A 25847-nucleotide genomic window follows, 5' to 3' on the forward strand; every position below is an offset into this window, starting at 1 on the left:
GCCGTGATCGTATAGTGGTTAGTACTCTGCGTTGTGGCCGCAGCAACCTCGGTTCGAATCCGAGTCACGGCATGACCTGCTGTGGCAGGTGCAGTGCATCCTGCTCTGGTGCTTTTTTATTAAAAAAGACGAGGTGCTCGCCCCGTCGGAATCGGAGGGCCGCTGGCTAGATCTCTTGAGCACACAGTCCTCAGGTGCCTCGGAAAAAACACAGGCTCTGACCCCGGAATCGGATTACAAGCCTTTCCCCTCTTGGCTGCTGGCCTCACGCGGGCGTGTCGGGGTCCCGCTGGAGGGGAGGCGCTGGCCTGCTCAGCCACGATTACAGGTTCATCTCCACCATTCATTTCGGAACCACTAAGCCTTCCAACCACCTGGCCTTGCCTTTACAAGAGTTTGCCATCAGGATAGCAAGTCCAGGGCAGCGTGTCTTGCCTTTATCTCTCGGTCCCCTGCTGCTTGTGGACAGAGATCCCCGCGGAGGGCGTGACAGCGCTGGACTCGCAGGACGTTCTCAGAAGAGCGCTACCTGGAAGTCAGAATAAACTGACCACAGTCGTTCATGTTCAAGTTTTCTGTTCCAGCCGCTCCGCATCAGGCCTCACCTTTTGGTTTTTCGTTCAGCTCTACCCAGATTCATTCGCATGTTCATCTGGGAAGAAAAGTTCTTTCGGTTTTGCACAGTCAATGGTTTTAGCAACTGTACAGTACTTACAGGGGAGAAGTTGCCCAGGTGTGGATCTCTCTCTGTCTCTCTCTGCCTCTCTCTTTCTCTCTGTATCTCTCTTTCTCTGTCTCTCTCTCTCACACACACACACGTTATGCAGCCATGTTTATTATGTGTCATTAGGCTAACCCAGGCAGCCCAGATTGAGGAGTTCGGGACCTCACAGGTCCGCGTGACCGCTCAGGTCCTCGAGGCGTTGGGCACCAAGGCTTTCACCTGGGTATGGGGAGCAGCCGTGGCTGGAAACCATCGACGCAGGATTGCTGCGCCCTCGATAAAGGGAGGGCATGGATCTGGACTCAGGATCCCGAGTGTACACCTGGAGACATCTTGGTCTCGGAATCCTGAACGCGGTTCTTTACTCAAGCAACACAGATCTGCATTTAGAAAGGAAGGCCTCCAGGGACTGGTGAGGCCAATTTTCCCACGGTTCATCCTCTGCTCTCCACCGCGCTCCCACCAAGCCCCAGATGTCTTGGCGCTGTTGGTGCCTCCCATCCACGTCCTGTCGCGTACTTTCTCGTTGTCCTCCTGGGGCGGAGTTGAGTTCAGATGCCTTCGCGGTGAGTTGTACACAACAAAGCGGTTTTGCTTGTGTGGAGAGAATGCCATGGATGCGTTAGAAAGTGGTGGTAGTTGTGCGCCCGGCTAGCTCAGTCGGTAGAGCATGAGACTCTTAATCTCAGGGTCGTGGGTTCGAGCCCCACGTTGGGCGATTCCCCTCTTTTGAAGCTTTCTCATCTACTACCAATTCTGAACTGTTAAATCGCCCCTCCACAAAGTTTCCCTCACCACTCCAAATGGTCCGAGACAGGTATTGTGTGTAGATAAACCTCGGGAATCTGATTCTCCTTGCCTCTGAGCTAAAGTGAAAGGACCCCACTACGCTGTGCTGTCTCAGTCCCCGGACTGGCCCCTGGCGAGGCTCGTTCTCTTCCCAAGGTCGGGACCTCGGGGCCTCGCAAGGAGCTGAGGAGCAGCGTGCCTTGGCCGCAAAGGGCCGTGCCATGTCTACTGCCAAAGCCGGGCAGGTGGCTGTGAAGGAGGGGGACGGGGCGGGGCGAGGGCCAATTGCTCCAAAAAGGAGCTCTAAAGGCTCCCTGCGCCCCTCCCCTCCTGCATCTTCCTACGCCATTCTGTGTAACTTGAATGTGCCACCTGGAAACTTTGGGCTCCAGTTATTCCCTTCCTGTCTCTTGCCACTTAAGTTCATTGGCAGTTTGGTAGGACATGTGGATACTTGGCACTGCAAACATCAATCTGATTGGAAGATGAAAGCTTCAAAAGCTCTTTGGCCTCACGGGGCAGTGGCTCCTGGAGTGTAGCAGGAGCTGCTGTCACCAAGGTTGGACAACAAAGAAGCCTCCTACAACCCTACACTGCGGTCACTCTTGCTCTCTGCACCGGTCCAAGTGCTTGGGCACCTGCACCCATGTTCAAGACCCGGAACAAGCTCCTGGCTCATCGTTTTGGACCAGCCCAGCTCCAACCTTTGTGGACATTTGGAGACTGAAACAGCAGAGGGAAGATCTCTGGCTCTCTCGCTCTCTTTCTTTCTGTAAATCTGCCTTAATGAACAAGACACTATTTAGATAGACCTCTACGAGGATCCAAATAAGACTTTATGTAACTTTAGGCAAATCTTCAGAATTGATTTTTTAAAAAAGGATTTATTTATTTTTATTGCGAGGTAAGATATATACAGAGAGGAGAAGAGAAAGAGAGGAAGATCTTCCATCCAATGATTCACTCCCCAAGTGATTGTAATGCCTGGTGCTATGCCAATCTGAAGCCAGGAGACAGGAATTTCTCCCAAGGCCTTGGGCCATCCTCTACTGCTTTCCCAGGACACAAGCAGGGAGCTGGACGGGAAGTGGAGCAGCTGGTAATCAAACTGGCAGCCGTATGAAATCCCAGAGTGTGAAAGGCAAAGATTTAGCCATTGAATCACCTCCTATTTCGATGTGTTCTTTTGTTTTTCTAAGATGGCAAAGCAGACTGCATTCAAGGAGAACCCAACGCAGCAAGCACAGGGACCTCAGAAACTGGTTCTTCTGCAGGGGAGAGAGTGGACTGACTCCACTTTTTCTATTATCGATGACAACTTTTCTTTCCATTTTTTTTAAAAAAAAATATTTCATTTTTGTTGAAAAGTCAGATATACGAACAGGAGGAGACATAGAGAGGATTCACTCCCCAGGTGACTGGAACAGCTGGTGCTGCCTTGATTTGAAGCCAGGGAGCCAGGAACTTCTTCCAGGTCTCCCACACGCGGGTGCAGGGCCCCAAGGCTTTGGGCCATCCTGGACCGCTTTACCAGGTCACAGGCAGGGAGCTGGATGGAAAGCGGGGCTGCCGGGATTAGAATCAGCACTCATATGGGATTCCTGTGAGTTCAGGGCCAGGACTTTAACCGCTAGGCACTGCTGCGGGTAAATGACAACTTTTCTTTAGGAACTTGTCCACTTCAGCTCACCAGACAAGGTTTCATAGCAAAAGCCACCTAGCAGCCCAGATTTATCCACAAGAGCAGTGAAGTGGCCATTTTTTTTTTTCATGAATTTGCACATCCTTGCACATGGGGCATGCTAATCTTCTCTGTATTGTTCCAATTTCAGTATATGTGCTGCTGAAGCAAGCATGGCCGTAATTATTATGTTCACCAAGTAGCACGCTGAGAATGCAATCTCTCCTCTCCTAGCACAGGCAAATAAGGCAAGGATGCACTAGATAAAAGGTCACAACCCTTTCTGGTTTTTATCTGGCTCAGGACTGGCCTTGGTCCCACTCTGGAGGGTGACTTCTGGGTCATTCGGCAGTGCAGCACCAGCTCTCTGCCACAGAAGCAGCAAGTCCAGGGACCTCTGCCACCACCTCTGCAGCCAGGGGAAGGCAAGCACACGGCTCTGCTGGGATTCGCTTTCCTGCAGTGTTCACGGCTTAGGAGAAAACTCTCAGACCCAGTTCTTCAGAGAGCCTCGTGTGACACCAATAACATTAGGCAACAGCATTCCCTAAGCAAAACAAGGAATTTGTACTGCTAGTAAATGCCAGCCTATGCAACCAAAAAAGGAGAAGTCCCTTAGAATGTGGAAATTAAGTATGTACACTTCTTCTGAGGTCAACTAGGATTAGGGAAATCAGGCATGCGCAAACACTTGCTTAGGTGTGTCCACCTGCAGGAGTCTGTTGTAGGGAAACCCTTGCACTGGCGAGGAAGGATATTTGTGTAAGCACATGCTCAGCAATGCTGCAGTAACAAACATGAGAAGCCATTTCGTGTCCTCCAACCGAGGAATGTTACCTACCTAATGGTTCATGCACACCACGAAGGGACGTGCAGTTGTTTAAAAGGCTGCGATAAGTATGAAGATGCTGATGCTGTTGGCAACAGAAGCGTAGTGGCTGGAGTTTCATGAGCATGTATCCAGTGGTCCAGTGCTTTATGTGCAGTTTTCATGGGATATTAACTCAGGAGGGGAGCACTCCTATTCGCCTCCTTTTATAGACAAGGAAACCGGGACACAGAAAATTCAGGAACTTCCTCAAAGTAACACGGTCCAGAAGGAAAAATTCACCCTTGAATCTGGAGCCTTGTGACACACAACACTGGGGTTTTCTTGTTGCGAATTCTTGGGACATGCGCAGTAGTTGTGGCCCTGGAGAGCTCTGGAGTGCCCGACCTGAAGAGCAAGATTGCGGATTTCCTCCCCACTGCCAGGATTTCTGCTTGGAGGAGCCAGTGCTATCTATGTAATGGAGAGAGGTGTCCAGAGGACCTGAAGTCGTTCGACTTCAATTGCTGAAAACCAGACTAAAGCAAAAGAGATTCCGTCCCTGGGTGGGCTCGAACCACCAACCTTCCGGTTAACAGCCGAACGCGCTAACCGATTGCGCCACAGAGACACAATACAAACTCATAACAAACGCATTCCCTGGACAAAGCAACTGTCCACAGCACTCTGGCCTCCAGGCCCGAAACTTCCCGTCCCATACACACCCAGGACGTGGGCGACACTCGGCACTCAGGGTCGTGCGGCTGGGCTCTCGTGGCCGCCACCTGCCACGTCAGTCAGGCCCCAGACTCACGGCCTTCGCCGCCTGCTCCGCGGCGACCCTAAGTCCCTCGCCCTGCGCTACCCTGCCCTGCCACGGGAAACAAACGCAGCCTTCCGGCTTCTGATGCGGCGAGAAACTCCGCAGCAGGGAAAGGGGCCTTGGGCCGAAAGTCACCGTGCTTGGCTGGGCGAAGCTGTTCGGATCCCCCAAAACGTCCCGGCTTCACATCCCTGCATCCCGCGCCCGACCTGAGATCCCCCCACCGGGTGCAGCGCTGCAGCCCCAGCCCAGGCTTCGGTGCCCGGGCAAGGAGGGAACCCGCAAGCACTAGGTGCGACTGGGGACCCCCGGTCAGTCAACAAAAGTGGGGACGCGACGGCGCGTGCCCTGTGCAGGCCGGCCCCTGTGTGTTCTCACCCGGAAAATCGGGACGTGTCTCGAGTCGCACCATTTTGACCTCTCCTTGCCTGCCCGGTGTCCGTCACCGCGCGTCCCTGTGCGCGCTGGGTGCTTCCCCTGGAATCCGAACACGGAGGTCTACCTTCGCCAGGCTTCCTCCTGAGCAGCTGGGGACTCCCGGGCTGCAGAGCTCCGAGCAGGTGGCATACAGCCTGCTCCTCGCGAGCGGTTGAGGCGGGAACACTCGCCAGGGACTCCCGCCAACCGCACCCTGCAGTCGGTGGAGCGCTCCCCTCGCACATCCTCCGGGGCCCAGGAAAGACAATGATCCGCCATTGTACTGTCAGGGGCAGCGGTAGCAGGTGCAGACAAAAAATCTGGAACAAAACATTACAAGAGTCTTCCTAGTCAGTCAACTGATGCTCGTTACTTGCAAACAGGTACATCTCACACCTGTAGCTTTCATTCTCAAGAGGCTTATCGCTTCGGAGCTATTCTGCCTGCTTTCGCGTTGAAAACTCGGTTGTTCTGTATGTATCAGCCTTCGTGTTCCTTAGCGCCTCGATTGTGTATTTTCCCAATCACCCAGAGAAGAGAGAAGACGACGCGGGGCTGAGGCTTCTGTGCCTGCAGTGAGAAAGGAAGGAGAGGTAGAGGCACCCTCGGCGCCGTTGGCTCCACTGCAGCTGTCGCTAGGGCCGCTTATGTCGCTTATGCCGGAGGACTCTGGGGGTGGGATGTAACCACCACGCGGATGGGCGAAGTTTGGACACTCTGGGAGCAGGACCAGGACCAGGAGGTGGGTCCGTGCTGAGTCTCATAGGCCCGTGTGGAGGGGGTAGAACAGACTTTTGTGCTCGGGACAGCCTTGCTTTCCTTCTTGGGGAACCTCCTATGAGGCTACAATTCCTGCTGGTGAGTATGAGATCTGGAGCCAGGGCAAGTCCAGGCCACGTTGGACTGCAACACCCATCAGTTCACAGAAGGACTAGGGCTGGGCAAGGCTGGGCTAGGCTGCTGTGCCTGCCAGTGAGAGCTGGGAGTGGGAGTGGGCGGGGCTGAGCTAGGGTTTAGCACCTGCTGGCAAATGCAGCAGTCACTGGGGATGGGCCATGTCAGACTGGCCCACAACACCTGCTTTCATGCTCAAGACCTGGGGCTGGGAGCAGGCCTGGGAGGGGAACTTCGGGCACTCCCTTGCTGGGCCACTGCTTCCAATGGTGAGTGTGAGAGGGAGGCCAGGTTGGGCTAGGCTGCTGTACTTGCTGGAGTACACAAGAGCTCGAATGGGTGCGGGTCAGCTGAGCTAGGCTGAAGCATCAGCTGGCAAGTGCAGAGACTGGATGCTAGTCAGGTCAGGCTGGACTGCAGTACCCCATGGTAGGCACATGATCTAGGGCTGAGAGCGTATCTGACAGAGAACTGTGGGCACTCTCCTGCTAGGCTGTAGTATGTGAGTAGGTGACTCACTGCAGGTGAGTGCAAGCACCAGGGCTAGGGGCAGGGCAGAATGACCAAGGCAGAGGCATCTGTTGACCTAGGTGTGGGCTGGGACTGGGGGCAGGTCAGGCAAAACTAAGCCACAGCATCCATGAGTGTGCCCAAGAGCTGGATGGGATGATGGCTGGGGCCAGCTAGGCTGCAGCAGAGGTTGGCATGTGGAAGAACCAGGGCTGGGTTCAAGTCAGGTGAGGGTTTTTGGGGGCCACCCCAACTAGGCTAGAGTACCTGCTGGTATGCTGAGGACTAGGTCTGTGGCAGGGTGGCTGGGCTAGGCCACCACACCCTTAGACTCACGTGAGTTATGGCGCTGGGTGAAACTGACCAGGCAGCTACATCCACAGGATATGTGTTGGCTGGTGCGGGTGACAGACCAAATCGATCCCTACACTGATTCAAGTCTGGGGCCCATCACAATAGCCTAGAGGTTAAATCCTCACCTTGCATCCTCCAGGATCCCCTTTGGGTGCCAGTTCATATCCAGTCTGCTCCACAGCAGTAGAGGATGGCCCAGTGCCTTGGGAGCTTGCACCCACATGGGAGACCCAGAAGAAGCTCCTCAGTCCTGGTTTCACATTGGTTCAGTTCCAGCCATTGTGGCCACTTGTGGAGTAAACCAGAGCATGGAAGATTTTTCTCTCTCTGAAGCTCCTTTGTTCTGTATATCTGCCTTTGCAAGTTTAAATTAGAGAGAGCGAGCGAGAGAGAGAATCTTGTGCGTGCTGGCTCACACAGTCCAAATACCTGTAACAGTAGGAGCTGAGCCAGGTGGAGGCAGGCGCTACAAAACACATTCAGGTCTCACATCTGAATGGCAAGTGATCAGGAAAGGGGCTCTCACCGGCTGCCATTTTGCCACATTAGCAGGAAGCTGGATTGGAGGTAGAGGCGGGACTCAATACCATGACTCTGATAAGCATTCAGGTGTCCCAGGATGCAGTCCAACCCGCTGCACCACAATGCCCGATCCAGACTCAAATCTTAGTAGATACACTCCCATAAACTCCAGAGTGGCGGCACAAGGCTGGGGCCCTCAGGTCACTCCAGAACTCAGTGTCAGTGAGTCCTGGCATGGCAGAGAAAATGTTTTGCATCAGGAGCTCTTAAGTACACAAACAGCTGAGGGAAGGAAGCCTGTGCAGTGGGAACCAGATGGACCTGTAGGACTAGGACAAGTAGGAGAGCCGTTGCACTCATGTTTGCTGCTAGACAGCCAAGGGGACAGTGATTGAATCTTCGTCATGTAGTCAGAGGGCAAGAGTCTGCCCTTCACTCCTGAGCTGCAAAAGTCTCCCTTTAGGGGCATTTCCACCCTAGAGCCTTCACTCCCCAGGGGAGAGGGAGAAGCACACACACTGGGGTCTCCCATCCACTGATACACTCCACACAGGCACACAGCAGGTGAAGGTTCAACCAAGCTGAAGCCTAGAGACGGCAGCTTTGTCTGGGTCTCCCTGTGGGGCAGATGCCCAAGCACTTGGTCATCTTCAGGGGCCTTCTCAGGTACGGAAACAGGAAGCTGGATAGGAAGTAAAGAACCTAGGTCTCAAAACAGCCCAGATCTTGGAAGAAGCAACCTGCAGTTCCCTGCTGTCTCAGATGCCAGTGAAAAGAGAATATGGGTCAGTGTGAATAGCAGATGCATTTGTTTGCTTTTGTGTGTAGGATTTCTGTCTCTGTCTCTTCCTTCCTTCCTTCCTTCCTTCCTTCCTTCCTTCCTTCCTTCCTTCCTTCCTTCCTTCCTTCCTTCCTTCCTTCCTTCCACCTTCCTTCCTTTTTAAAGTTGACTTCGGTAATGAATCACAGCCCTGTCTGTCTCTGCCCTGTGTGGAACTGCCAGGAGACACCCAACATGCAAACGTTAACACATAACCTATCACGTCCTCAGTGACTTCTCGCATTCTAGAATTTCCTTGACTTCCCAACTGCTGTGGTTACCTAGACTGTGTCCCCTGTTCCTTTGGTCCAGCGGCTAGACACGGGCTGACAGCCAGGCTTTGCTCTCTGTCGCCCATTTGGAAAACTGGAGTGGCAGCTGCTTAGTTCCATGAGTCTGCCTCTTCACTCTCCTGGCAACTTCAGATCTCATGGACAAAGGATATTCCCCCACACTTTACAGCTGCCAACCTTGGGAGAATTCGATCTGAAAAAAAAAAGTGGGGGGGAGTCATTGCCGGAAGTAAAACTGCCTCTTTCAATAATGGCCACTTAGCAAATAGAGTAAGAGGTCAATGCCCCCGGAGAATCCTAAATATCCAGGGGGGATGCCACAACTAGTGTGGTCGTCTATTCCTGAGTAGAGTTCCAGGACATCAACACTCAGGAAGACTTCAATATGCGATTGCAAAACCTCATTCGTTTTACCGGGAATAGAACCCCGGGAGCAGCACTTTAAGCTCAAGAACCTAGGTACTGGACCACCAGGGAGGTGAGAGATACCTGGGTTTTCCCACCACGCATGCGTGGCTATGCAGTGGAAGAGTCGTCGCCCACACGACAACACCTGTGCCTCTCTCCCCCTTCCTGACAGGTCTGCAACGCCGTCCCCTCCGCACTCTCTCCAAAAGGCGAACCCGCACCGGACGCATCAGGAGCCCTGGCCCGCAGGTCGCACGCCCACCAGAGCACGCAGGTGCTAGCTGTGTCGAGATTCGCTGCATCCCGGCGGCGAACGAGCTGCTGGGGCACTGTGAGAAGTCGCCGCGCCCCGGAGAGAGGTTCCCCGGCCGGGGCAGGGCGGGAGGCTGCGGGCACCAGGGAGACCCGGAGGCGGCCCCGGCGAGGAGGAGCTGAGAGCTGAGGCGCCCGCAGCTCCCGCAGCTCCCGCAGCTCCCGCAGCTCCCGCAGCTCCCGCAGCACAGCTCCCGCGCAGGGCGCCCACGGCCCGCGGGAGTCGCTGTGCAGCGCGGCCTTGAGCGCCTCAGGAAGGCGGCAGCGCCTCCCGGCCGCAGCCTGTGGCGGCTGCAGGGCCTTGGTGTGGGGCGGGCCTCGGTGCCCTGCTCCCCGAGCTAGGAGCAGCGACAAAGGCGAGTGCTGGGACGCCGGCTGCTCACACTGGGACTCGGCGTGCGGTCAGGGGGAATCGGCGGTTCCCCGTCGCCGAGGCTCGGACGGTGTGTCCCGCGCTGCTTCTCTTCCCGGGGACCGAGTGGAAGCAGGCGGCGTGCTGAGGAAGGCGAGGGAGGCCCTGGTGTGATTGTGTGGTATCTCCGTTTCCGTAGTGTAGTGGTTATCACGTTCGCCTCACACGCGAAAGGTCCCCGGTTCGAAACCGGGCGGAAACACTTCCTTTTCCACGCTCTCACGCTCAGTCTTAGCAACGCTCTCCCAGTCACACGCTGCTCATTATCTCTGCACCCTGACAGTGCGCTTCTCACATTCCAAGACTAAACCCTTGCTTTGGCACCTTTTCCATAGATTTCATGCCTCCTCTTGCATTCACACCGAGCCAGCAAGTGCTTTCTATCTTGGAAACTTTCTGCACCTCAGGAGGGCGCTGCTTCCTTCCCCTCGACACACTGAGCCCCTAGAGAAAGTAAATCCAGGGGCTGTGCTGTGGTACACAGGGTTAGGCCGCCACCTGCTGCCGGATCACCAGGTACACACCAATTGGAGTCCTGCTGCTTCACTTGTGACTGCCACCCTGCACCACTCTTTTTTATTTTAATACAGTTAAAAATAAATAAATAAATAAGTAAATAAATAAATAACTGGCCTGGGAAACCAGCAAAGGAAGGCCTGGGCCTCAGGTTCCCTACCAGCTACACCACAAGGGAGGCCCCGATGACACTCCTGGCTTGCGGCTTCGTACAGGCCCTGCTCTGCCATATGGAATCCCAGGCATGTGTGATGGGACTTTAGCCAGTAGCGCAGGCCAACCATGGTTATCTTTTATAAAACATATGCATGCTGTCATTCAGAGTGACTCAGCAGCTGAGAAGAGAGGTTTAGGCATGACGAGACACTCTTACTTCATAGGCACGGAGACCGGTAAATCCAAGGACCTGGCTTGTACGGGTCTGAGACTTGGTGGTTTTCCCAAAGGACTACTCCTTGGCTCCATTGCAAGACCTGATGAGGCTTATTTAAACACCTGTTGAGACCAAGCCTCAGTCACATATGACGCGAAGCAGTCAGAATGAGGGGCTGGAGTTACTGTGCAGCAGGTTGAGCGCTGCTCCAAAGCCCCCATCCCAGCCAATCCATTCTCAGTGCAGCTCCTTGCTCACTTCCAATTCAGCTCCCTGTCAGTGTGCCCGGGAAAGCAGTGAAGGGTTCCCCAAGTGCCTAGCTGCTGGGGTCCAAGATGTGGGGGTGGAAGACATGAAGGCGTGTAGAGTATTGTTCCATGGAAGGCAGGGCCGCAGGGAATTTCCCGCTGCACGGCAGGGCCCGGCAGATGTCTCTACAATCACCTGAATGCAGCTCCACCTCCCTTTGCAGGGACTCCGGACCATCCCGCTGATTTAGGCATTGTCTGCCTCTGCACAGTTTATATTTACTACCAATGTGAGCTTGGAAGTTGATTTGCTCATGCCGTTTTAACCAAACTGCCTTTTATTATTGCTGTCACCCATTGCTGCCCTCATATACTAATCAAGGGTGTTCCGTTCCCAGGTGTAGTTGGAATCCATTCTTTCCCTCTTTCTTTGATCTTTAGGTCCTTCCTTCTGTGATGCATTTCCTCCCTTAACTGTTTCAAGACTAAGTTGTAGAATGAGGGTTGTAGTAGGAATGTGTTACTGATTGATATGCACCATCTATTGAGAACTTCCTGACCACAGGGTCAGGATGGATAACATCCTGCTTTATGGTGAAACAAATGGCAGAATGATCCTTGGAAACACCCACTTGACCATGACACAAAAAGTCTGAGCCAGAGTTTGACTGTTTCGGTATAAATAAAGCAGACAACTTTCGTGCATTGTCCACGATGATCATGGAATTGTAGTAGTCTATTTTGTCTCTCTTTGTGCTTCATCCATGTACCCTTCGCGAGTTCCGAACTCAGCTGGAGCTGGACTCTGGCAGCTATCCTCTACACCTCAGTGTAAGAACTAAAGGATGTCCCTGGCTTTAGCCTGGTCTCTCCTAGCCCAGCAGGGACAGTCATTTGGTGGGTGAGTCAGTGGATGGAAGATTCTGTCTCTCACTCTCTTTTTGTGTGTGTGTGTATGTGAGTGTGTGTGTGTGTGTGTCATTCTGTCACACACACCCCATGAAGCTAGGAGCCAGGAGCTTCTTCCAGGTCTCCCACATGCAGGTGCAGGGTCCCAAGGGTTTGGGCTGCCCTCGACTGCTTTCCCAGGCCACAGGCCACAGGCAGGGAGCTGGATGGGAAGCAGGGATGCCGGGATTAGAACTTGTGCCCATATGGGATCCTGGCACGTGAAAGGCAAGGGCTTTAGCCACTAGGCTATCATGCTGTGCCCCAGTTTTGTTTTTGCTTTGTTTTTGCTTTATTTGTTTGAAGGGGACGGGGAAGGACATTCAGACTGAAGCGTGAAAGGGAAACTGCCTGACAGCTACAGGCCCAGGATCATTTAACTACACATTGGAAAGACAGAATGTGAACAACCTCTGACTGCTGTAGGCTCAGATGTCAAGAAACACCAGTATCTCCAGGATAATGACAATCAAACCAGACATACAGAGATGGTGTCCCTGCCAATCACCACCCAGCAAATTGTCACTGGGAGTTTTTCATTTGAAAACATCAAACCTGGAAATCCACAGCAATGCCAGTGGAGAGAATAATGACACAAAAATGAAAGAGTCAGGAGCCGGTGCTAAGGTATAGCAGGTAAAGCCACCACCTACAGCACCGGCTTCCCATATCCCACAGAACGATCTTCCATCTGCTGTTTCACTCCCAAAATGGCTACAAGGGCAGAGCAGAGTCAATCTGAAAGCCAGGAGCCAGAACCCACATGGGTTCTGCCACAGGCAGTTTACAAATACCAGCTTGCCTTGCTAAAGAAGAGCAGGGCAGACTGTGTCAGCAATCTTGAGCTCACACAGACTGCTGGAGATGCAGACCAAGGTCAAAGTCTGGAGGTGATGGTCCAGAGGTGGGCTGAGTGTGGACCAAGGCCACGGCCTGGAGGTGAGGGCTCACATCTGGGATATGGTCATAGGCCACAGAACTAATGTGTGCTTTCAGGACACCCTTGAGACAGTCACGGACCTGTCCTTGGGTGTCGTGCTGTGAGATTTCCCTTTGGACACCCACCGTTATGATCTGTATCTTGTATAGGTCTCATGTCTTATTTTCCTAGTTGTGTGGCCTCCCTCTCCAGCCCTGTTCACCCTGCGCCCTGTGTGGTAGGTTCCTCCATGTGTGTGTTCCAGGACTCCTGAGCTACAGGGACAGAAGCAGATGTGGGGTGGGAGGAAGGAGTCAGGTCACAGCACTGGGTTTTGTGGGAACAACAGACAAGAGCTTCTGTGACTGGAAGCTGGGTCCAGGCCCTCTGAGGAGGAAGGGGGTGCTCACTTGCCAGACCCCTGTCTCACAGTTCTCTGTCTGCATGTACTACATGTGCTGGCTGTGCAAGGCTGTGCAAAGTAGGATCTTGTAGTTGTTTAGGCAACCCAGCTTTTCTTTCCAAACATATGGGGAGGGGACCGCAGGTCATGTTCTCAGGCCAGAGAGTCCCTTGGGTGATGTTACAGTTAAGGAATGCTGCTGATGAGCATCAGTGAACAAATGGATGAACTCCACCCAAGGACACATGCTTAGCATTCCCAACCCACCTGGATCCGCCCCTTGTCTCTCCCTACGCTTGTGGCTGAAAGGGAGAAAAAACATCAAATTAAGGAGTGGAAATGTTTTTTTCGAGGGTTGAGTATCACAATGGGACACTCCATATTGCCACATCTGTATAGGGTTTCCTTCCTAAAAGGGGGATAGTGGACATCCCTAGGCGGGCTCAAACCACCAACCTTCCGGTTAACAGCCAAATGCACTAACCAATTGCACCACAGACATGGACAACAACAACAACAACAACAACAACAACGCACCCGCCTCCCCAGTGCATGCGCACTCTCCGCGCGCTGGTCCCAGCCGGGCCGCACAGCCACAGGGGCCAGGAAGCACCCGGGCCTGGAAGAGGCGCCTCCCGGCAGACAGGGCCGCCCGCCGCGCGGCTGGCCTCTCCCAGGCAAAAATGCTCCTGATGGCGCAGGACGCGCAGGAGACGGGGACAAACCGCCAGAAGCCAAGAGGGGAGCACCAACACCCGCGGGCGTCATCACAGGCATGCTCTCTCAGTTCCGACAGACTCAGCTGACAGTTTGTTCTGGCTATTAGTCGTGGTGTATTTGCTTTTTTGTTTTTGGTTTTTTGGGGTTTTGTTTTGTTTGTTTTTTACTTCATCATCAGCAGCAGCATCATTGTTATTAATCAGGTTGTTCTTGCTGGTTTTACTTCGTTTCTGTTGACGTTATCTTTGCCTTGCTAGGTAAAGCAATCTGCTACTGTTTTCCGCCTGATTCTCTCTTTCTGTCTCTCTCTCTGTCTTTCTCTCTCTCATCCTCCTGGTACCATCTATTCCCGCAGGGTTTTTAATGCATACTGACAGCCACCGCTGCTTTGCCCGCTGGTCTCCAAGGTGAACAAGGAAAGAATACTTGTTTTACATTTGATTTCTTCAAGGAGCCCCAGGTTGCACTGTAGGGCTTTCCCGCTGAGACAATGGTGAAGCCCCTTTGTTGTTTAGGATTGGGAGAGCTGAGCCGAGGGTCCCGCGTGGGTTCCGGGCAGGGATGGTGAACACTCTGGACTAGGAATGGGGCGATCAGAGTCCAGGGTTCCGTGGACTTTGCTGTGTGATGTGGGGTGAGGCCATTGTTATTGCTTGAATGACTTTGGTGTCTGCACACACACACACAGCCCCCCTTGAATGGCTTGACACATGTGCAGTTTTGCAAATGGTGTGATTTGTGGTTATGATAGATTAAGAGAAGCCGGGATGGAGCGTCCTGGGCCTGTCTCTGAGAAAACACTCGTGTTTGTGCACCTGTCAGAGCCCTGGCCGCCAGCTGCGATGTTTTGTACTGAGTCTTGAGTCCCAGCGGATGCGTATGGTGTGTCTTGAGTGATTTATGGAAGCAGTCCCGGTGTTTGAGGAAGTGTTTTAAATGGAAGAAATGAACTCTTGTGAATGTTCATGGTGTGCAGAAGGAGCAAGGATTTGTGTGTAGGTAAGGTTCCATGGTGTAATGGTGAGCACTCTGGACTCTGAATCCAGCGATCCGAGTTCAAGTCTCGGTGGGACCTTGTGGGTTTTTTTTTTTGCTGTTTAATGGGATTTCGGCTACTGGCTTTTCTGCTTGTTCCACCTTTCCTTTTAATGGAGAGGCAGGTCCGCCGAGCACTGCTCCGACCTCGCAGGATCTTCCTAGCGCTCGCTCTCCGGTCCCACGGTTCCCCTCTGAGTTGAGAGCAAAAACGAACCACTCACTGTGCTCACTCACATTGACCCGGTCCTCAGGGAAATGATCGACCCTAGGCTATCCCCGTGCTGGGCGAGGCCGAGGCCCCTGCACTCGCCGCGAACGGAGCGACGGAGGCTCCCGCGGGGCACTCGGCCCCACCTGAGCTGTCGCCTGTGCCCGAGGACTCTGCCGGGCGACCACCACGGCGATGGGGGGATGCTCGGACAGTCCCGCAGCAGGCCCAGGAGGTGGGTCCGCGCTGACTCCCGGTGGGACCGCTTGCCGGGTGAAAGACGCTTGGGGGCTCTGTTGGTCCCGCGGGATGGTGGGGCCCGGTGACCAAGCTCACATTGGTAGTAAACATAAACTGTGCAGAGGCAGACAACGCCTAAATAGATTACAGGGGTCTCAGCGGGATGGTCCGGTGTCCCTGCCAAGGGAGGTGGAGCTGCATTCAGGTGGTTGTAGAGACATCCGCCGGGCCCTGCCGTGCAGCGGGAAATTCCCTGCGGCCCTGCCTTCCATGGAACAATACTCTACACGCCTTCATGTCTTCCACCCCCACATCTTGGACCCCAGCAGCTAGGCACTTGGGGAACCCTCCACTGCTTTCCCGGGCACACTGACAGGGAGCTGAATTGGAAGTGAGCAAGGAGCTGCACTGAGAGTGGATGGCTGGGATGGGGGCTTTGGAGCAGCGCTCAACCTGCTGCACAGTAACTCCAGCCCCTCATTCTGACTGCTTCGCGTCATATGTGACTGAGGCTTGGTCTCAACAGGTGTTTAAATAAGCCTCATCAGGTCTTGCAATGGAGCCAAGGAGTAGTCCTTTGGGAAAACCACCAAGTCTCAGACCCGTACAAGCCAGGTCCTTGGATTTACCGGTCTCCGTGCCTATGAAGTAAGAGTGTCTCGTCATGCCTAAACCTCTCTTCTCAGCTGCTGAGTCACTCTGAATGACAGCATGCATATGTTTTATAAAAGATAACCATGGTTGGCCTGCGCTACTGGCTAAAGTCCCATCACACATGCCTGGGATTCCATATGGCAGAGCAGGGCCTGTACGAAGCCGCAAGCCAGGAGTGTCATCGGGGCCTCCCTTGTGGTGTAGCTGGTAGGGAACCTGAGGCCCAGGCCTTCCTTTGCTGGTTTCCCAGGCCAGTTATTTATTTATTTACTTATTTATTTATTTATTTTTAACTGTATTAAAATAAAAAAGAGTGGTGCAGGGTGGCAGTCACAAGTGAAGCAGCAGGACTCCAATTGGTGTGTACCTGGTGATCCGGCAGCAGGTGGCGGCCTAACCCTGTGTACCACAGCACAGCCCCTGGATTTACTTTCTCTAGGGGCTTAGTGTGTCGAGGGGAAGGAAGCAGCGCCCTCCTGAGGTGCAGAAGGTTTCCAAGATAGAAGGCACTTGCTGGCTCGGTGTGAATGCAAGAGGAGGCATGAAATCTATGGAAAAGGTGCCAAAGCAAGGGTTTAGTCTTGGAATGTGAGAAGCGCACTGTCAGGGTGCAGAGATAATGAGCAGCGTGTGACTGGGAGAGCGTTGCTAAGACTGAGCGTGAGAGCGTGGAAAAGGAAGTGTTTCCGCCCGGTTTCGAACCGGGGACCTTTCGCGTGTGAGGCGAACGTGATAACCACTACACTACGGAAACGGAGATACCACACAATCACACCAGGGCCTCCCTCGCCTTCCTCAGCACGCCGCCTGCTTCCACTCGGTCCCCGGGAAGAGAAGCAGCGCGGGACACACCGTCCGAGCCTCGGCGACGGGGAACCGCCGATTCCCCCTGACCGCACGCCGAGTCCCAGTGTGAGCAGCCGGCGTCCCAGCACTCGCCTTTGTCGCTGCTCCTAGCTCGGGGAGCAGGGCACCGAGGCCCGCCCCACACCAAGGCCCTGCAGCCGCCACAGGCTGCGGCCGGGAGGCGCTGCCGCCTTCCTGAGGCGCTCAAGGCCGCGCTGCACAGCGACTCCCGCGGGCCGTGGGCGCCCTGCGCGGGAGCTGTGCTGCGGGAGCTGCGGGAGCTGCGGGAGCTGCGGGAGCTGCGGGAGCTGCGGGAGCTGCGGGAGCTGCGGGAGCTGCGGGCGCCTCAGCTCTCAGCTCCTCCTCGCCGGGGCCGCCTCCGGGTCTCCCTGGTGCCCGCAGCCTCCCGCCCTGCCCCGGCCGGGGAACCTCTCTCCGGGGCGCGGCGACTTCTCACAGTGCCCCAGCAGCTCGTTCGCCGCCGGGATGCAGCGAATCTCGACACAGCTAGCACCTGCGTGCTCTGGTGGGCGTGCGACCTGCGGGCCAGGGCTCCTGGCGCGTCCGGTGCGGGTTCGCCTTTTGGAGAGAGTGCGGAGGGGACGGCGTTGCAGACCTGTCAGGAAGGGGGAGAGAGGCACAGGTGTTGTCGTGTGGGCGACGACTCTTCCACTGCATAGCCACGCATGCGTGGTGGGAAAACCCAGGTATCTCTCACCTCCCTGGTGGTCCAGTACCTAGGTTCTTGAGCTTAAAGTGCTGCTCCCGGGGTTCTATTCCCGGTAAAACGAATGAGGTTTTGCAATCGCATATTGAAGTCTTCCTGAGTGTTGATGTCCTGGAACTCTACTCAGGAATGGACGACCACACTAGTTGTGGCATCCCCCCTGGATATTTAGGATTCTCCGGAGGCACTGACCTCTCACTCTATTTGCTAAGTGGCCATTATTGAAAGAGGCAGTTTTACTTCCGGCAATGACTCCCCCCCACTTTTTTTTTTCAGATCGAATTCTCCCAAGGTTGGCAGCTGTAAAGTGTGGGGGAATATCCTTTGTCCACGAGATCTGAAGTTGCCAGGAGAGTGAAGAGGCAGACTCATGGAACTAAGCAGCTGCCACTCCAGTTTTCCAAATGGGCAACAGAGAGCAAAGCCTGGCTGTCAGCCCGTGTCTAGCCGCTGGACCAAAGGAACAGGGGACACAGTCTAGGTAACCACAGCAGTTGGGAAGTCAAGGAAATTCTAGAATGTGAGAAACCACTGAGGACGTGATAGGTTATGTGTTAACGTTTGCATGTTGGGTGTCTCCTGGCAGTTTCACACAGGGCAGAGACAGACAGGGCTGTGATAAATTACAGAAGTCAACTTTAAAAAGGAAGGAAGGTGGAAGGAAGGAAGGAAGGAAAGAAGAGAGAGAGAGAGAGAGAGAGAGAGAAAGAAAGAAAGAAAGAAAGAAAGAAAGAAAGAAAGAAAGAAAGAAAGAAAGAAAGAAAGAAAAAGCCTACACACAAAAGCAAACAAATGCATCTGCTATTCACACTGACCCATATTCTCTTTTCACTGGCATCTGAGACAGCAGGGAACTGCAGGTTGCTTCTTCCAAGATCTGGGCTGTTTTGAGACCTAGGTTCTTTACTTCCTATCCAGCTTCCTGTTTCCGTACCTGAGAAGGCCCCTGAAGATGACCAAGTGCTTGGGCATCTGCCCCACAGGGAGACCCAGACAAAGCTGCCGTCTCTAGGCTTCAGCCTGGCTGAACCTTCACCTGCTGTGTGCCTGTGTGGAGTGTATCAGTGGATGGGAGACCCCAGTGTGTGTGCTTCTCTCTCTCCCCTGGGGAGTGAAGGCTCTAGGGTGGAAATGCCCCTAAAGGGAGACTTTTGCAGCTCAGGAGTGAAGGGCAGACTCTTGCCCTCTGACTACATGACGAAGATTCAATCACTGTCCCCTTGGCTGTCTAGCAGCAAACATGAGTGCAACGGCTCTCCTACTTGTCCTAGTCCTACAGGTCCATCTGGTTCCCACTGCACAGGCTTCCTTCCCTCAGCTGTTTGTGTACTTAAGAGTCCCTGATGCAAAACATTTTCTCTGCCATGCCAGGACTCACTGACACTGAGTTCTGGAGTGACCTGAGGGCCCCAGCCTTGTGCCGCCACTCTGGAGTTTATGGGAGTGTATCTACTAAGATTTGAGTCTGGATCGGGCATTGTGGTGCAGCGGGTTGGACTGCATCCTGGGACACCTGAATGCATATCAGAGTCATGGTATTGAGTCCCGCCTCTACCTCCAATCCAGCTTCCTGCTAATGTGGCAAAATGGCAGCCGGTGAGAGCCCCTTTCCTGATCACTTGCCATTCAGATGTGAGACCTGAATGTGTTTTGTAGCGCCTGCCTCCACCTGGCTCAGCTCCTACTGTTACAGGTATTTGGACTGTGTGAGCCAGCACGCACAAGATTCTCTCTCTCGCTCGCTCTCTCTAATTTAAACTTGCAAAGGCAGATATACAGAACAAAGGAGCTTCAGAGAGAGAAAAATCTTCCATGCTCTGGTTTACTCCACAAGTGGCCACAATGGCTGGAACTGAACCAATGTGAAACCAGGACTGAGGAGCTTCTTCTGGGTCTCCCATGTGGGTGCAAGCTCCCAAGGCGCTGGGCCATCCTCTACTGCTGTGGAGCAGACTGGATATGAACTGGCACCCAAAGGGGATCCTGGAGGGTGCAAGGTGAGGATTTAACCTCTAGGCTATTGTGATGGGCCCCAGACTTGAATCAGAGTAGGGATCGATTTGGTCTGTCACCCGCACCAGCCAACACATATCCTGTGGATGTAGCTGCCTGGTCAGTTTCACCCAGCGCCATAACTCACGTGAGTCTAAGGGTGTGGTGGCCTAGCCCAGCCACCCTGCCACAGACCTAGTCCTCAGCATACCAGCAGGTACTCTAGCCTAGTTGGGGTGGCCCCCAACAACCCTTACCTGACTTGAACCCAGCCCTGGTTCTTCCACATGCCAACCTCTGCTGCAGCCTAGCTGGCCCCAGCCATCATCCCATCCAGCTCTTGGGCACACTCATGGATGCTGTGGCTTAGTTTAGCCTGACCTGCCCCCAGTCCCAGCCCACACCTAGGTCAACAGATGCCTCTGCCTTGGTCATTCTGCCCTGCCCCTAGCCCTGGTGCTTGCACTCACCTGCAGTGAGTCACCTACTCACGTACTACAGCCTAGCAGGAGAGTGCCCACAGTTCCTCTGTCAGATACACTCTCAGCCCTAGATCATGTGCCTACCATGGGGTACTGCAGTCCAGCCTGACTTGACTAGCATCCAGTCTCTGCACTTGCCAGCTGATGCTTCAGCCTAGCTCAGCTGACCCGCACCCATTCGGGCTCTTGTGTACTCCAGCAAGTACAGCAGCCTAGCCCAACCTGGCCTCCCTCTCACACTCACCATTGGAAGCAGTGGCCCAGCAAGGGAGTGCCCGAAGTTCCCCTCCCAGGCCTGCTCCCAGCCCCAGGTCTTGAGCATGAAAGCAGGTGTTGTGGGCCAGTCTGACATGGCCCATCCCCAGTGACTGCTGCATTTGCCAGCAGGTGCTAAACCCTAGCTCAGCCCCGCCCACTCCCACTCCCAGCTCTCACTGGCAGGCACAGCAGCCTAGCCCAGCCTTGCCCAGCCCTAGTCCTTCTGTGAACTGATGGGTGTTGCAGTCCAACGTGGCCTGGACTTGCCCTGGCTCCAGATCTCATACTCACCAGCAGGAATTGTAGCCTCATAGGAGGTTCCCCAAGAAGGAAAGCAAGGCTGTCCCGAGCACAAAAGTCTGTTCTACCCCCTCCACACGGGCCTATGAGACTCAGCACGGACCCACCTCCTGGTCCTGGTCCTGCTCCCAGAGTGTCCAAACTTCCCCCATCCGCGTGGTGGTTACATCCCACCCCCAGAGTCCTCCGGCATAAGCGACATAAGCGGCCCTAGCGACAGCTGCAGTGGAGCCAAGGGCGCCGAGGGTGCCTCTACCTCTCCTTCCTTTCTCACTGCAGGCACAGAAGCCTCAGCCCCGCGTCTTCTTCTCTCTTCTCTGGGTGATTGGGAAAATACACAATCGAGGCGCTAAGGAACACGAAGGCTGATACATACAGAACAACCGAGTTTTCAACGCGAAAGGAGGCAGAATAGCTCCGAAGCGATAAGCATCTTGAGAATGAAAGCTACAGGTGTGAGATGTACCTGTTTGCGAGTAACGAGCATCAGTTGACTGACTAGGAAGACTCTTGTAATGTTTTGTTCCAGATTCTTTGTCTGCACCTGCTACCGCTGCCCCTGACAGTACAATGGCGGATCATTCATTGTCTTTCCTGGGTCCCGGAGGATGTGCGAGGGGAGCGCTCCACCGACTGCAGGGTGCGGTTGGCGGGAGTCCCTGGCGAGTGTTCCCGCCTCAACCGCTCGCGAGGAGCAGGCTGTATGCCACCTGCTCGGAGCTCTGCAGCCCGGGAGTCCCCAGCTGCTCAGGAGGAAGCCTGGCGAAGGTAGACCTCCGTGTTCGGATTCCAGGGGAAGCACCCAGCGCGCACAGGGACGCGCGGTGACGGACACCGGGCAGGCAAGGAGAGGTCAAAATGGTGCGACTCGAGACACGTCCCGATTTTCCGGGTGAGAACACACAGGGGCCGGCCTGCACAGGGCACGCGCCGTCGCGTCCCCACTTTTGTTGACTGACCGGGGGTCCCCAGTCGCACCTAGTGCTTGCCGGTTCCCTCCTTGCCCGGGCACCGAAGCCTGGGCTGGGGCTGCAGCGCTGCACCCGGTGGGGGGATCTCAGGTCGGGCGCGGGATGCAGGGATGTGAAGCCGGGACGTTTTGGGGGATCCGAACAGCTTCGCCCAGCCAAGCACGGTGACTTCGGCCCAAGGCCCCTTTCCCTACTGCGGAGTTTCTCGCCGCATCAGAAGCCGGAAGGCTGCGTTTGTTTCCCGCGGCACGGCAGGGTAGGGTAGGGCAGGGCGAGGGACTTAGGGTCGCCGCGGAGCAGGCGGCGAAGGCCGTGAGTCTGGGGCCTGACTGACGTGGCAGGTGGCGGCCACGAGAGCCCAGCCGCACGACCCTGAGTGCCGAGTGTCGCCCACGTCCCGGGTGTGTACGGGCCACGGAGTTTCGGGCCTGGAGGCCAGAGTGCGGTGGACAGTTGCTTTGTCCAGGGAATGCGTTTGTTGTGAGTTTGTATTGTGTCTCTGTGGCGCAATCGGTTAGCGCGTTCGGCTGTTAACCGAAAGGTTGGTGGTTCGAGCCCACCCAGGGACGGTACTTCTTTTTTGATTGAGTTTCTTTGTCATCCCTTGAAGCATTGTAAGTGGAACGACTTCAGGTCCTCTGGACACCTCTCTCCATTACATAGATAGCACTGGCTCCTCCAAGCAGAAATCCTGGCAGTGAGGAGGAAATCTGCAATCTTGCTCTTCAGGTCGGGCACTCCAGAGCTCTCCAGGGCCACAACTACTGCGCATGTCCCAAGAATTCGCAACAAGAAAACCCCAGTGTTTTCTGTCGCAAGGCTCTAGATTCAAGGGTGAAATTTTCCTTCTGGACCATGTCACTTTGAGGAAGTTCCTGAATTTTCTGTGTCCCGGTTTCCTTGTCTATAAAAGGAGGTGAATAGGAGTGCTCCCCTCCTGAGTTAATATCCCATGAAAACTGCACATAAAGCACTGGACCACTGGATACATGCTCATGAAACTCCAGCCACTACGCTTCTGTTGCCAACAGCATCAGCATCTTCATACTTATCGCAGCCTTTTAAACAACTGCGCGTCTCTTCGTGGTGTGGATGAACCATTAGGTAGGTAACATTCCTCGGTTGGAGGACACGAAATGGCTTCTCATGTTTGTTACTGCAGCATTGCTGAGCATGTACTTACACAAATATCCTTCCTCGCCAGTGCAAGGGTTTCCCTACAACAGACTCCTGGAGGTGGACACGCCTAAGCAAGTGTTTGTGCATGCCTGATTTCCCTAATCCTGGCCTAGTTGACCTCAGAAGAAATGTACATACTTAATTTCCACATTCTAAGGGACTTCTCCTTTTTTGGTTGCATAGGCTGGCATTTACTAGCAGTACAAATTCCTTGTTTTGCTTAGGGAATGCTGTTGCCTAATGTTGTTGGTGTCACACGAGGCTCTCTGAAGAACTGGGTCTGAGAGTTTTCTCCTAAGCCGTGAACACTGCAGGAAAGCGAATCCCAGCAGAGCCGTGTGCTTGCCTTCCACTGGCTGCAGAGGTGGTGGCAGAGGTCCCTGGGCCTGCTGCTTCTGTGGCAGAGAGCTGGTGCTGCACTGCCGAAGGACCCAGAAGTCACCCTCCAGAGTGGGACCAAGGCCAGTCCTGAGCCAGATAAAAACCAGAAAGGGTTGTGACCTTTTATCTAGTGCATCCTTGCCTTATTTTCCTGTGCTAGGAGAGGAGAGATTGCATTCTCAGCGTGCTACTTGGTGAACATAATAATTACGGCCATGCTTGCTTCAGCAGCACATACACTAAAATTGGAACAATACAGAGAAGATTAGCATGCCCCATGTGCAAGGATGTGCAAATTCATGAAAAAAATACTTTAAAAAATGGCCACTTTACTGCTCTTGTGGATAAATCTGGGCTGGTAGGTGGCTTTTGCTATGATACCTTGTCTGGTGAGCTGAAGTGCGCAAGATCCTCAAAAGTTATCACTGACCCACCACGGTGGCCTAGCGGTTAAAGTCCTGGCCCTGAACTTGCAGGAATCCCATATGAGTGCTGATTCTAATCCCGGCAGCCCCGCTTTCCATCCAGCTCCCTGCCTGTGACCTGGGAAAGTGGTCCAGGATGGCCCAAAGCTTGGGGCCCTGCACCCGCGTGTGGGAGACCTGGAAGAAGTTCCTGGCTCCCTGGCTTCAAATCGAGGCAGCACCAGCTGTTCCAGTCACCTGGGAAGTGAATCCTCTCTATGTCTCCTCCTGTTCGTATATCTGACTTTTCAACAAAAATGAATTTAAAAAAAAAAAAAAAAGGGAAAGAAAAGTTGTCATCGATAATAGAAAAAGTGGAGTCAGTCCACTCTCTCCCCTGCAGAAGACCCGTTTCTGAGGTCCCTGTGCTTGCTGCGTTGGGTTCTCCTTGAATACAGTGTGTTTTGCCATCTTAGAAAAACAAAAGAACACATCGAAATAGGAGGTGATTCAATGGCTAAATTCTTGCCTTTCACACTCTGGAATTTCATACGGCTGCCAGTTTGATTACCAGCTGCTCCACTTCCCATCCAGCTCCCTGCCTGTGTCCTGGGAAAGCAGTAGAGGATGGCCCAAGGCCTTGGGAGAAATTCCTGTCTCCTGGCTTCAGATTGGCATAGCACCAGGCATTACAATCACTTGGGGAGTGAATCATTGGATGGAAGATCTTCCTCTCTTTCTCTTCTCCTCTCTGTATATATCTTACCTCGCAATAAAAATAAATAAATCCTTTTTAAAAAATCAATTCTGAAGATTTGCCTAAAGTTACATAAAGTCTTATTTGGATCCTCGTAGAGGTCTATCTAAATAGTGTCTTGTTCATTAAGGCAGATTTACAGAAAGAAAGAGAGCGAGAGAGCCAGAGATCTTCCCTCTGCTGTTTCAGTCCCCAAATGTCCACAAAGGTTGGAGCTGGGCTGGTCCAAAACGATGAGCCAGGAGCTTGTTCTGGGTCTTGAACATCGGTGCAGGGGCCCAAGCACTTGGACCGGTGCAGAGAGCGAGAATGACTGCAGTGTAGGGTTGTAGGAGGCTTCTTTGTTGTCCAACCTTGGTGACAGCAGCTCCTGCTACACTCCAGGAGCCACTGCCCGGTGAGGCCATAGAGCTTTTGAAGCTTTCATCTTCCAATCAGATTGATGTTTGCATTGCCAAGTATCCACATGTCCTACCAAACTGCCAATGAACTTAAGTGGCAAGAGACAGGAAGGGAATAACTGGAGCCCAAAGTTTCCAGGTGGCACATTCAAGTTACACAGAATGGCGTGGGAGGATGCAGGAGGGGAGGGGCGCAGGGAGCCTTTGGAGCTCCTTTTTGGAGCAATTGGCCCTCGCCCCGCCCCGTCCCCCTCCTTCACAGCCACCTGCCCGGGCTTTGGCAGTAGACATGGCACGGGCCTTTGCGGCCAAGGCACGCTGCTCCTCAGCTCCTTGCTGAATTTTCTACCACCTACATGGGCCCTGAGAGCCTCGTCCCGATCTTGGGAAGAGACCTAGCCTCGCCAGGGGCCAGTCCGGGGACTGAGACAGCACAGCGTAGTGGGGTCCTTTCACTTTAGCTCAGAGGCAAGGAGAATCAGATTCCCGAGGTTTATCTACACACAATACCTGTCTCGGACCATTTGGGGTGACGAGGGAAACTTTGTGGAGGGGCGATTTAACAGTTCAGAATTGGTAGTAGATGAGAAAGCTTCAAAAGAGAGAATCGCCCAACGTGGGGCTCGAACCCACGACCCTGAGATTAAGAGTCTCATGCTCTACCGACTGAGCTAGCCGGGCGCACAACTACCACCACTTTCTAACGCATCCATGGCATTCTCTCCACACAAGCAAAACCGCTTTGTTGTGTACAACTCACCGCGAAGGCATCCGAACTCAACTCCGCCCCAGGAGGACAACGAGAAAGTACGCGACAGGACGTGGATGGGAGGCACCAACAGCGCCAAGACATCTGGGGCTTGGTGGGAGCGCGGTGGAGAGCAGAGGATGAACCGTGGGAAAATTGGCCTCACCAGTCCCTGGAGGCCTTCCTTTCTAAATGCAGATCTGTGTTGCTTGAGTAAAGAACCGCGTTCAGGATTCCGAGACCAAGATGTCTCCAGGTGTACACTCGGGATCCTGAGTCCAGATCCACGCTCTCCCTTTATCGAGGGCGCAGCAATCCTGCGTCGATGGTTTCCAGCCACGGCTGCTCCCCATACCCAGGTGAAAGC

The 25847-nt window shown here is 54.0% G+C and overlaps 10 non-coding genes across 10 annotated transcripts; 6 read left to right on the forward strand and 4 right to left on the reverse strand.

The window, feature by feature from the left end:
• On the forward strand, window positions 1–72 carry TRNAH-GUG. The gene has a single exon. It is a non-coding gene; the product is annotated as a tRNA-His (tRNA).
• Window positions 73–1369: 1297 nt separating this feature from the next.
• TRNAK-CUU lies at window positions 1370–1442 on the forward strand. Its single transcript has one exon. It is a non-coding gene; the product is annotated as a tRNA-Lys (tRNA).
• A 1820-nt stretch (window positions 1443–3262) lies between these two features.
• Window positions 3263–3365, reverse strand: LOC121168897. Its single transcript, XR_005885766.1, has one exon. It is a non-coding gene; the product is annotated as a U6 spliceosomal RNA (small nuclear RNA).
• Window positions 3366–4559: 1194 nt separating this feature from the next.
• Window positions 4560–4633, reverse strand: TRNAN-GUU. The gene has a single exon. It is a non-coding gene; the product is annotated as a tRNA-Asn (tRNA).
• Window positions 4634–9896: 5263 nt separating this feature from the next.
• On the forward strand, window positions 9897–9969 carry TRNAV-CAC. The gene has a single exon. It is a non-coding gene; the product is annotated as a tRNA-Val (tRNA).
• Window positions 9970–14897: 4928 nt separating this feature from the next.
• On the forward strand, window positions 14898–14969 carry TRNAQ-CUG. Its single transcript has one exon. It is a non-coding gene; the product is annotated as a tRNA-Gln (tRNA).
• A 1746-nt stretch (window positions 14970–16715) lies between these two features.
• Window positions 16716–16788, reverse strand: TRNAV-CAC. Its single transcript has one exon. It is a non-coding gene; the product is annotated as a tRNA-Val (tRNA).
• A 5317-nt stretch (window positions 16789–22105) lies between these two features.
• On the forward strand, window positions 22106–22179 carry TRNAN-GUU. Its single transcript has one exon. It is a non-coding gene; the product is annotated as a tRNA-Asn (tRNA).
• Window positions 22180–23389: 1210 nt separating this feature from the next.
• LOC121168895 lies at window positions 23390–23493 on the forward strand. The gene has a single exon (XR_005885764.1). It is a non-coding gene; the product is annotated as a U6 spliceosomal RNA (small nuclear RNA).
• A 1847-nt stretch (window positions 23494–25340) lies between these two features.
• Window positions 25341–25413, reverse strand: TRNAK-CUU. The gene has a single exon. It is a non-coding gene; the product is annotated as a tRNA-Lys (tRNA).
• Between the last annotated feature and the right edge of the window lie 434 nt (window positions 25414–25847).

This window comes from Ochotona curzoniae, unplaced genomic scaffold (genome assembly GCF_017591425.1).
Source record: "Ochotona curzoniae isolate NIBS_2020 unplaced genomic scaffold, NIBS_Ocur_1.0 scaffold_1037, whole genome shotgun sequence".
In the NCBI taxonomy this organism is placed as follows: domain Eukaryota; kingdom Metazoa; phylum Chordata; class Mammalia; order Lagomorpha; family Ochotonidae; genus Ochotona; species Ochotona curzoniae.